We start from the raw sequence: 10,589 nt of genomic DNA, 5'->3' as shown, positions 1-10,589 counted from the left end.
ACCTTAGCGCCTATAAATTCTGGCCTGTTGTCGCAGGATATCTCTTTTGATATCCCAAATTTTCAAATTATATTCTCCCACAAGAAATCTACCACTTCGTGTTCGCCGATCTTCTGTTAAGGACCTACTTCAACCCACTTAGAAAAATAGTCAGTTAAAATCAAAAGAAATCTTAGCTTACTAGGGACCGGTGGCAGCGGACCGATATCCATCCCCCACTTCATGAACGGTCATGGCGACAAAACTAAGTGTAGTGGCTTTATCGGTTGATGTACCAATGATGTGTAGCATTGACATTTATCACATTATTGAACATAAGCCTTGGCATCATGTTCCATCCGGGGCCAGTAGTATACTGCCCTAATTAATTTTAACACCAAGGAATCTGCGCCTCAGTGATTTTCGCATATCCATTCGTGGACTTCTCGCATAACATAATTAGCTTCGGAAGCTCCCAAACATTGGGCCAACGGGCCTTGGAAAGATCTTATGTATAATTGACCTCCCTTGAAATTGTACCGCGCTGCTTTAGTGCGTAGTGCCCGAGATGCTATGGGATCTTCAGGCAATTTTCCGTGCTCGAGATAATCAATGATCTCATTTCTCAAGTCCCAGATCAAGCTGGTCGCATTTACCTCGTAATACCTATCTGCGTCAAGAACTGAGTGCATAAGCTGTACAACCATAACGGAGTCTGATCCCTTTATTTTCGTGGACGAACCCAGATTGGCTAGTGCGGCCGCTTCCTCATTCTCTTCCCTCGGGATGTGCGTAATTAACCATTCCCTGAACCGAGTGAGCAGAGCCTAAATTTTCACTACATACTGTTGTATGTGTTCCTCTTTGGCTTCGAAAATCCCATAGACCTGATTTACTACCAATTGGGAATCACATTTTATTTCTATGACCTCGGAGTCCAGTCCCCGAGCCAGCTCAAGTCCTGCAATTAAATCTTTATACTCTGCTTCATTGTTAGTCAGTGGAATGGATCTTATTGCCTACCTTAGGGTTTCTCCCGAGGGCATGGTTAGCACTATGCCGAGCCCGGACCCCTTCAGGTTGGAAGCTCTGTCCATGAACAAGGTTCAAACCGCTAATGTCGATTCTGACACCATCATTGCCTCTTTGGTAGCCAAAGGCAATAGTCCCGGACTGAAATCGGCCATATAGTCGGCCAAAACTTGTGACTTAATCGCAGTTCTAGGTTTATATTTTGTGTCAAATTCACTCATTTCGACGGCCCACTTGGCCAGCCTACCTGAAATTTCTGGTTTATGAATAATATTTCGCAAGGGAAAAATGGTCACCACGACTATCGGATGACACTGGAAATAAGGCCTAAGCTTTCGAGCGGTGACTACGAGAGTTAAGGCCAATTTTTCCAGATGTGTGTAGCGAGTTTCTGCTCCCATTAAAATTTTACTAACGTAATAAATAGGATATTGCGTACCTTCATCCTCACGAACTAAAATGGCACTTACCTTTACCTCTGAGAACGCTAAGTAGATCAACAGTTGTTCGCTTTCCTCCGGTTTAGACAGTAATAGAGGACTTGACAAATACCTTTTCAAATCCCTCAAAGCCTGCTGACATTTCGTAGTCCATTCGAAGTTGTTCTTCTTTTTAAGTAGTGAAAAGAAATGATGGCATTTTTTCGAAGACCGGGAAATGAACTTGCTCAAAGTGGTCAGTCTCCCTGTCAACCTTTGAACCTCTTTCACGCTTGATAATTGGTCTGGGATGTCTTCGATGGCTTTAATTTTGTCGGGCTTAACCTCGATCCCCCTTTGTGACACTAGGAATCCTAGGAACTTACTGGTGCTGACCTTCAACCCATACTTTTCGGGTTTAAGCTTCATGTTATGCTTCCTTAAGATGTCAAAAATTTCTTGCAAGTGCTTAAGATGATCACCTCCGTTCAAAGACTTAACCAGCATATCATCTATATAAACCTCCATATTTTTCCCTATTTGTTTCTTAAACATTTTGTTTACGAGCCATTGATAAGTGGCTCCAGTGTTCATTAGCCCGAAAGGCATCACATTATATCAATATGTTCCTAAATTCGTTATGAACGAAATATTTTTCTAATTTTCCGGGTTCATCTTGATTTGGTTGTACCCAAAGTAAGTATTGAGAAAATTCATTAAATCATGCCCGGCCGTCGCATCAATCATTTGATCAATGTTTGGAAATGAGAATGAGTCTTTTGAGCACGCCTTATTTAAATTATTATAGTCTACGCACATGCAAAATTTGTTATTCTACTTTGGAACTACTACTATGTTAGCAGCCAGTCAGGATACTTTACCTCTCGGATTGAACCAATATCAAGCAAACGCGTTACCTCTTCTTTGACAAATTTGTTTCTAACCTCGGCAATAGGGCATTTTTTCTGCCTTACTGGAGGGATGTTGGGATCCAGGCTTAGTTTGTGCACAGCCACTTTTGGTGGGATGCATGTCATATACGCATGCGACCACGCAAAACAATCGACATTAAATTTAAGAAATTCGATAAATCCAGACCTATGCTCGGGGTGTAGTCTTGTCCCCAAGTGGAACATCCTCTCCAAAAACGTTTCGAACAATGCGACTTGTTCAAGTTCTTTCGTTGTGGATTTTGTTACGTCTGTTTCTTCTGGTACCTGAATATATCTTGGTACCTGATAGGATTCCGATGACTCCTCCCCCTGTTTGACTTCGCTCGACTCAGGAGCAGGCGTTGGTTCCTGTAATTGCTATGTCGCATGCTCCTTCCCTTTGCTACTGGAAACTGAGATTGCATTCATCTCCCTTGTTGCCGGTTGGTCACCTCTTATTTTTTTAATTCCCTCGGGAGTTGGGAATTTCAGCAACTGAAGATATGTTGATGGCACAGCCTTCATCTCGTGCAACCACGGCCTCCCCAGGATAATATTATAGCACATATCGTCGTCCACTACCTCGAAAAGGGTTGTCTTCATCACCCCCTCAGCATTTGTGGGCAGTAGGATCTCTCCTCAGGTTGTCATGCTCGCTAGGTGATAAGTGAGGATTTTGACTACTTTCTAGCGCCTTTTAGATTTTGTTTTAGTCCAAAAGCATTTAATTGTGTTCCTGAAAACTAATAAAATATGCTTAATTGCAGGAATATTGAAAGATGAACTCCCGAGATAAAATCCAACTCAAAAAGGAGTATTCTGAACTCAAAGGCATAAAAGGCACAGAAGCTCAGAAGTGCGGAACGCAGAATATCATCTGCGGCCGAAGGTTATGAAGGAAAATCCATCAGAGTTTAGTGCAAAGTGCGGTCCGCACATGAATTGTGCGGCCGCAAAAACTAAGCCAGAGCAAAGTTCAGAGAATGTGCATTCCAAATCCCCCAGAAGTGAGGACCGCACAATAATTGTGCGGCCGCAGAAGAAGAGTTATGCGGCCGTAGATGTAAAAGTGCGGCCCGTAGAAAAAGTGCATTGCGGCCGCAGATCAGAATTGTCACACCTCTTTTTTTTCAAGGGGATAAAGGGAGTTTTTCCAATTAAAGTGACATTAATCGAAATGGGATTATTTATTGATTCAGAGGCGCCACTTGGGATAATTATATGGTGTCCCAAGTCACCGGTTTATTTTAAATCTCAAATCAAGGAAATTGGACTCTTATTTTATGGTCCGCGAACACACAAGACCGGGTAATGAATTCTGTTAACTCGGGAGAAGGTGTGAGGCACTCCCGAGTTTCGTGGTTTTAGCACGGTCTCTCAACTATTAATAATTGACCTAATTATCTGATTAACTACATATTTAAACTCTATTGTGCATTTTATCCTTTTAACCGCTTTTAATTATTTTAAAAAATTATGGAGTTTATTTAAATAAGTTGCGATGTCGCGCACTCATTTTGTTTTTGTTTTTTTTTGTACATATTGCAAACCGCGTCATGTGAAACGCACTCGTGATTTACCACATATTTATTTTAATTATTATTTTAAGTTGTGGTCGAGTCATGTGAAACGCACACTCAAATTGTAAATTACGTATCATGACTATGCCACGAGAACCGTACCCATAGCCACGATGATTTATTATTAATCGTGCCTAAAGCAAGCTACGATGTTTATGAGTATTTTCTAACTTTGGGATTATTGAAAAGGCCACGATTTATGGAAGTAACGTTGTGGAAAAGGGATAGGTTTAATCACTAGAAATTATTTACAACTTTAAAGTTCTTACTATTATATCTATTGACAAGATTCGGCCCAGCCAGTTATTTATGAATTTTGGCTCAGAGAACTCATGAGCACGAAAGCCCAATAGTGCACCAAACTGAATTTTAACATGATTTCAAAGTTGTCTTTAAAGCATATTACTCCAGATGTTAACACAGGATTCGACCAAATTGAAAACTCATTACACAAAATCATAGCTCAAAATTTATAATAACAACCTATAAACTATCCTTATACAAATTGAGTTTAGATAAGGTTGCTGACAAAGAAATCTCCAGTAACTATTTTGCTCAAAGCTAGATTCTATATATTCATATTTAATATACATCAATTTCACCAATTTCACTTTTCAATTGTCCGAAACAGATACAAAATCATTTGGTTTCAAAATCTTACAATTGAGATCTAATAATCAACGACTAATTTCAACTCGAGTAATCAATTAAAATAATCAGTCGAAGCAATAGCTAACATAGAAATGACAAGGCAAATCTGGTGATGAATTCACGAAAAATCAGGCATAATAAAACATCTAGCAAAACTATACTTAAACAGAGAATAATTCCAGTTTAACATTCAAGCCAAAGTGATCGACAAACTAAAAGAGATGAAATTATAATCAGATTCAGTGACGCATCTTCGAAATCAATCAAGAATATGGCTTGAGTAACTCAAATCTTCATTCATAGATTTAAAGTGAAAAATAGATGAGTATTTACATATCTAAACACAATAAAACTGTGTTAAATGACCAAACAAGGTCTGAAAATAGAAGCCGAACTTCAAGCTTTCACCAGAGGACAACATCAACACAGTTTCTTCAGCAAAACCAGAAAAAATTCGACACCAAATGCTATCGAAATGTGCTTCTCCGTTCTCTGAATGTGTGTGTGTGTTCAAAAATATGAGTGGGAGTCTGTGGGTGAGAGATTCTTTGCGTGAGTGACTGAGTGTGAGTAGGTTTTGAGAGAGTGAAGAAGGAGGAGAGGCGGCAGCTAGCTAGGGTTCTTGGTGTAGAGGAAGATCGGGTAGAGAGAAGAAGGGAATAAGGGCAGCTGCTAGGGTTTTCAAAGATTTGGGGGAGGGTCGTTCTTTAGAGAAAAACTCATTAGGGAGGCGGCTGGTTTTGTTCTTGTTAGAGAAGAAGGCTCGCTCGGGTTCCTTAGAGGGAGGGGTCTGTTTTCTTCTGTTTTTGATGGGTGCAAGGATTTTGCCCTTTTAGGAAAATGGGGGAAGGGAAAACGAGGTCGTTTGGTTTGTGGGGGGGTTCTAGACCGGTTTTCTTTTGGGCTGGGGTGGGTATTTGGCAATTGGGCCGTTCAAATGTTCACCCAGTCTGGTTTGAGGCTCCAAAATTAGCCCTTTTCCCTCTTCTTTGTTTTCCTTTCTTTTTGTTTGATTTTAAAACTCTAATTGAATTAATTAAGATACTAAACAAACTAAATAAAATACTAAACTAGATTCTTAAATTATTTTTTGAAAATTAGCCTTAAAACTAATTAATTTAAAACTAAAAACTAAAATGTAAACATGCCCCATGTATTTTGTGATTTTCATTTAATAATGCAACTAATAAACTAAATGAAAGATAAAAAAAAATATTTTGATGATTTTTTATGATTTAAAACATTTTCAAATATGCATGAACAACGTGAATAAATGCAAAACAAACAAAGAAAGATTCCTAAAACTTTATAAAAGCGATTAAAATTATTTTTAGACTTTTTAGGAGTGCTTTGCATTAGGGCAAAAATTAGGTGCTCACAAAAATTATGCGGCCGCAGACTTCCAATCCTGACAAATTGAAGAAAAGTGCGAACAGCACATGGAATTGTGCGGCCGCAGAACCTCCCGAAGGGCAATTTTATCCGAAATTTTCAGCCTTATATATATAGACAAGTTTCACATTTTAGGTCAACTTTTGTCATTAGCTGCTACAGTAGCCATTTCCTTTTACTCTTTTTAGTATTTGTTTTTTTTTCATATTTTGAACTATTTTAACTTAGATTTTATCATTTTGATCTTGTAATATGAGTTTAATTATCATTTCTTCTTCTATTTCTTGTATTTCAAGCATGAATAGCTATATTTTTACTAGAGTTGTGACCCAACCCTAGTGTGTAAACTTAATAGGTGTTTGATTTAATGCTTGTTTATGGTTGGGTGTTTATTATTTAGCCATGTTCTTGCTTTTAATTGTGGAATTAATGGTTGAAAATATTAGTTCGTGCCTATTTGACTTGGTCTCTACTTGAGAAAGAGAGACTTAATCTAGGAAAACTTGTCTAATAAGAAATTGGGTCAATCGAGAGATTGATAATCCCAATTATAGGGTTCAACCTAGAGATAGTAATAACCCAACTTGAGCTTTTATCGACCGTAGTATTCAATACCCATTTGGACTTGAGAAAGCCAAATTGGGCAAAATCACTCTCTGACCGAGAGGTATTGAGTGGGTAATTGAGAGTTGATAGCTATAATACACCCCGATCAATAAAACAAGCATTAACGTTTATATCCCATTAGGCAAACACCTAGGTGAAGGTCATAACCCTAGGCTTTTTATAACATTTGAAAAACAACAAAAATAATCTCTTAGTTTTATTTCCCAACTTGCAATTGTAGTTTTAAATTAGACTTTAAAACAACCCTATTTTGTGGAAGAGTAAATTTAGATATTTAAATTCTCACGCTATTATATATACTACTAACTCCCATCTATATCTCCCTGCGAAATTCGACCCCGACTCTTGTTGGGTATTATTATTACTTCGACTGTTATCATAACCTTGAATTGAGGTGTGAAATTGGACGAAATCATTAGGTTGAACCCAGCAAGGAGTTTTGTGGTAGGAATGATACTTCCGGTGAGCTTGGCTTGCTCTAACACTCTCCATTTAATGATATTGGCTAAACTTCCTAGGTCCACCAAAACACGTTTAATTTAAAATCGAAGACATTTAAGGAGATTACCAATGCATCATTGTGCGGCAGCAGCAGTCCATCCGCGTCTTCCTCCGTAAAAGTAATGTCGTCCTCAGCGACTTCTCGGAGTCTCTTACTGTGGGTTACTGACAACTTCGTCTTTTTTGCCGCCGGAAATGTCACACCATTAATCTCGTTTTCCCCAAAAATCATGTTGATCGTCAAGCATAGGGGATCTTCTCCTACTTTCGAATGTTCTCTATTATCACGATTGCGGCCGTAGTTGTTTTAAGCTCGGTCATTTATAAATTCTCTAAAATGGTTGTTTTTCAGCAATGTCGCCACCTCCTCGCGCAGATGCCAACAGACCCTTGTCCGTTGACTGTTGGTTCCATGGTATTCGTACCACAAATTAGGATCTCTTTGGCTAGGATCAGATCTCATTGGCTTCGGGAATTGTGATTCTTTAATGTTCCTCATAGCATACACCAGCTCCACTACGATGACGTTAAAGTTGTATTCGAAAATCCTAGGGTTGGAAGAATCTCGAGAACCTGATGTCTCATTTTCCTGCAACGATCTGTTATCCCGAACGCGATTAGTTCTCCTATTGGTAGCGAATCTATCCGCTGACGAAAAACCTTTGTCGTATCCTTCGGCCCGCTCATAGGGAAAAAACTAATTCTTTGAAGACCTTCGATCTGCGTCAAAATTATCCTTCAATTTCTCCCGGTACCGTCCTTTGGTTGACACTGGAAAGCCGAGCAGATCATCTTCAATTCTTATCTTTGACTCGTACCGGTTGTAAACATCTACCCATGTTGTTTCCAGCAACTCGAACAGACTTTCTTTCAATTTAAGTATCAGAACCTCTCGGATTCAACCCTTTAGTAAATAATTCGGCGACCCACTCTTCTGGTACGGCCGAGAGAAACATGCTTTCTTTCTGGAATCGGGTCACAAATTCTCGCAATAATTCAGACTCTCCTTGAGCAATCCTGAATATGTCGGCCTTTCGGGCATGTACCTTTCTGGACCTGCCATGGCCCTTAATTAAAGAATCTTTGAGCACCTCGTAGTAATCTATGGAATGCTCGGGAAAGAGCGAATACCATGTTAGGTCTCCCTTCATGAGGGTCTCCCCGAATTTCTTCTACAAAACTGACTCAATCTCATGTGGAGCCAAATCGTTTCCCTTCACCGCCGTTGTATAGGTGGTGATATGCTCTTGAGGATCTGAAGTCCCATCATACTTCAGCACATCTGGTATTTTAAACCGCTTCAGGATCAACTCTGGTGTCGCGCTCGGTTTGAAAGGCAGTTGGGTGTACTTCTTTGAATCCGGTCCTTTCAATACTGGTGGTGCGCCCAAAATTTGATCCATTCGGGTATTTATTTCCCTCATAAACCGCATGAGTTCGGCTTTAAAGGGATAATTCTCATTGTTATTACCGGATCCGCTACCGCTCCCCCCAGCCCTGTCAAAGCCGACTTCGCCCCTCAGGTTGTTTTTATCGACCCTCTGCGTCATTTGATTTGCGGGAACACCGGAGGAACTGGACCTCGTCCATTTGCGTTGTTGGAAGCACCAGACAACACGTGCCTTTATTTCGTCATGACCTGATCCTGCTGCGAGAGATGACTCATAATGGCCTTTTGTTGCTCCCTCAGGATCCTTACTGTTTCAACGACGTGCTCGTCTTCAGTATCATCAGGAGTTGTCTCTCGAACATGTCGTAGATATTGCCCACTATGAACCAGCGTGGCCTCGTCCCCCTCGTTGTGGGTGTTAATGATGGAATCTTCATGCTGAGGCTGATTTTCTTGGGCCTCAACATTGTGTGCGATGTTGACATCGTTATCAGCTATTTTTAATGAATTTTGCTAAGAACAAAGAATCAAACAAGTTAGTAATAGATGCAGGGAGCAATTCAATTACACAACTACCTATGCCCCACGGTGGGCGCCAAACTGTTTACCCGTAAAACGGTACAGTTGAATTGATACGTGATTTATAGATAAGTGAATCGATTTGATCATAAAATGATTAATAAATTGGATGAAAATATAAGAGTTAGCGTTGAAATCGAGATAAGACAGTAAAGATCTTGAGCCCGGGAGTAGAGTTTCCTGAGGAAGTAAGAACAATGTAAATAAGCAAGAAAGTAAAATAGTATTGAGTTTTGAAAGAAGTATAGTGTATGCTTGTCAGAAAATTCGTCTCATGTACAATGACTATAGAGCTCACTATTTATAGTTGCACCTAGGGAACAAGATCCTAGGATCAAATCCATCTTTAATGACAATTATGAGGGCCATTGAAGAATATGTAACGGTAGGCAGTGAATGCACTATTCTCTGAAATGGACCATATACTTAATGCTGTAGAATATTCTCCACTAAATGTTACCGGGTGATAGCCATTTATTTCGCCTTTATGAATATCATTCACGAGATCGTTGCCTTCGGACCCGACTATCTTCTGTCTTCGACTCCATGTGTCGTTTTCTCATGCTATCATTTAATATGAACATATTTTACCATATACACACACATGGACACAACATATAAATGGCATACCCTCATACATGACGGAGCAAGAATTTTTATTAATTTGAGTCAAAATATATATAAGTAAATATAGGAAAAAAATCAAATGGATTAATTCTCTTTCTTGCTATATATATATATATATATATATATATATATATATATATATATATATATATATATATATATATATGTATTTATGTATAAGGGTGGCTCTGTCACTGCCTCAATGAGCTATAAAAACGGATTTGAGATTCAACTTCGTCGCTAGTTAGCTTATAATTGGAAAATTATGTGTAATCAACTTCTTGATCTTATATCAAAGAGTTATTTTCATTCAATAATATATATAAGCTGTAGAAGAATTTTCATTCAATTGATATCGTTTAATGAAAGTCCGCGCTCGTTAAACAGTTAAACGTATTAAATGATCACAGAGATTCTCAAATTAATTAGGAACCGTTTGTCCAAAATTGTTTTTTTTATTTTATTTTTCTTGAATTATTTTTAAAAAAAATGTGTTTGTTTATGAAATTTTGTAAATTTTTGAAATTTTGTCGAGAATGAGTTTTTCAAAAATCAAAAATTGATTTTGATCACTTTTTAAAAAAATTCAAAGTCACTCACAAAAGTGCAATATTTTTTTCAAGTGAAATATATATTCAAACATAATTTTAAATTCTAAATAATATTTTTTAACCTAACTCAAAATACTACTTTTAAAAAAAGAAAATTATACTAATTTTTATGTCTAAACGCCTACATAAACTATGTATAATGGATAATAAAACTACAATAAATATAAACCAGCTAGCTGGCATTAGGCATCAGAAAGTAGGCTGCCGTTAGCCAATACTCTTATGCTTAGGACTGAAAAGGCTGCTGCAGCTAAAAAGAGATTTAATAG

This window comes from Nicotiana tomentosiformis, chromosome 3 (genome assembly GCF_000390325.3).
Source record: "Nicotiana tomentosiformis chromosome 3, ASM39032v3, whole genome shotgun sequence".
NCBI lineage: Eukaryota > Viridiplantae > Streptophyta > Magnoliopsida > Solanales > Solanaceae > Nicotiana > Nicotiana tomentosiformis.
Note: the sequence above shows the minus strand (reverse complement) of the source record.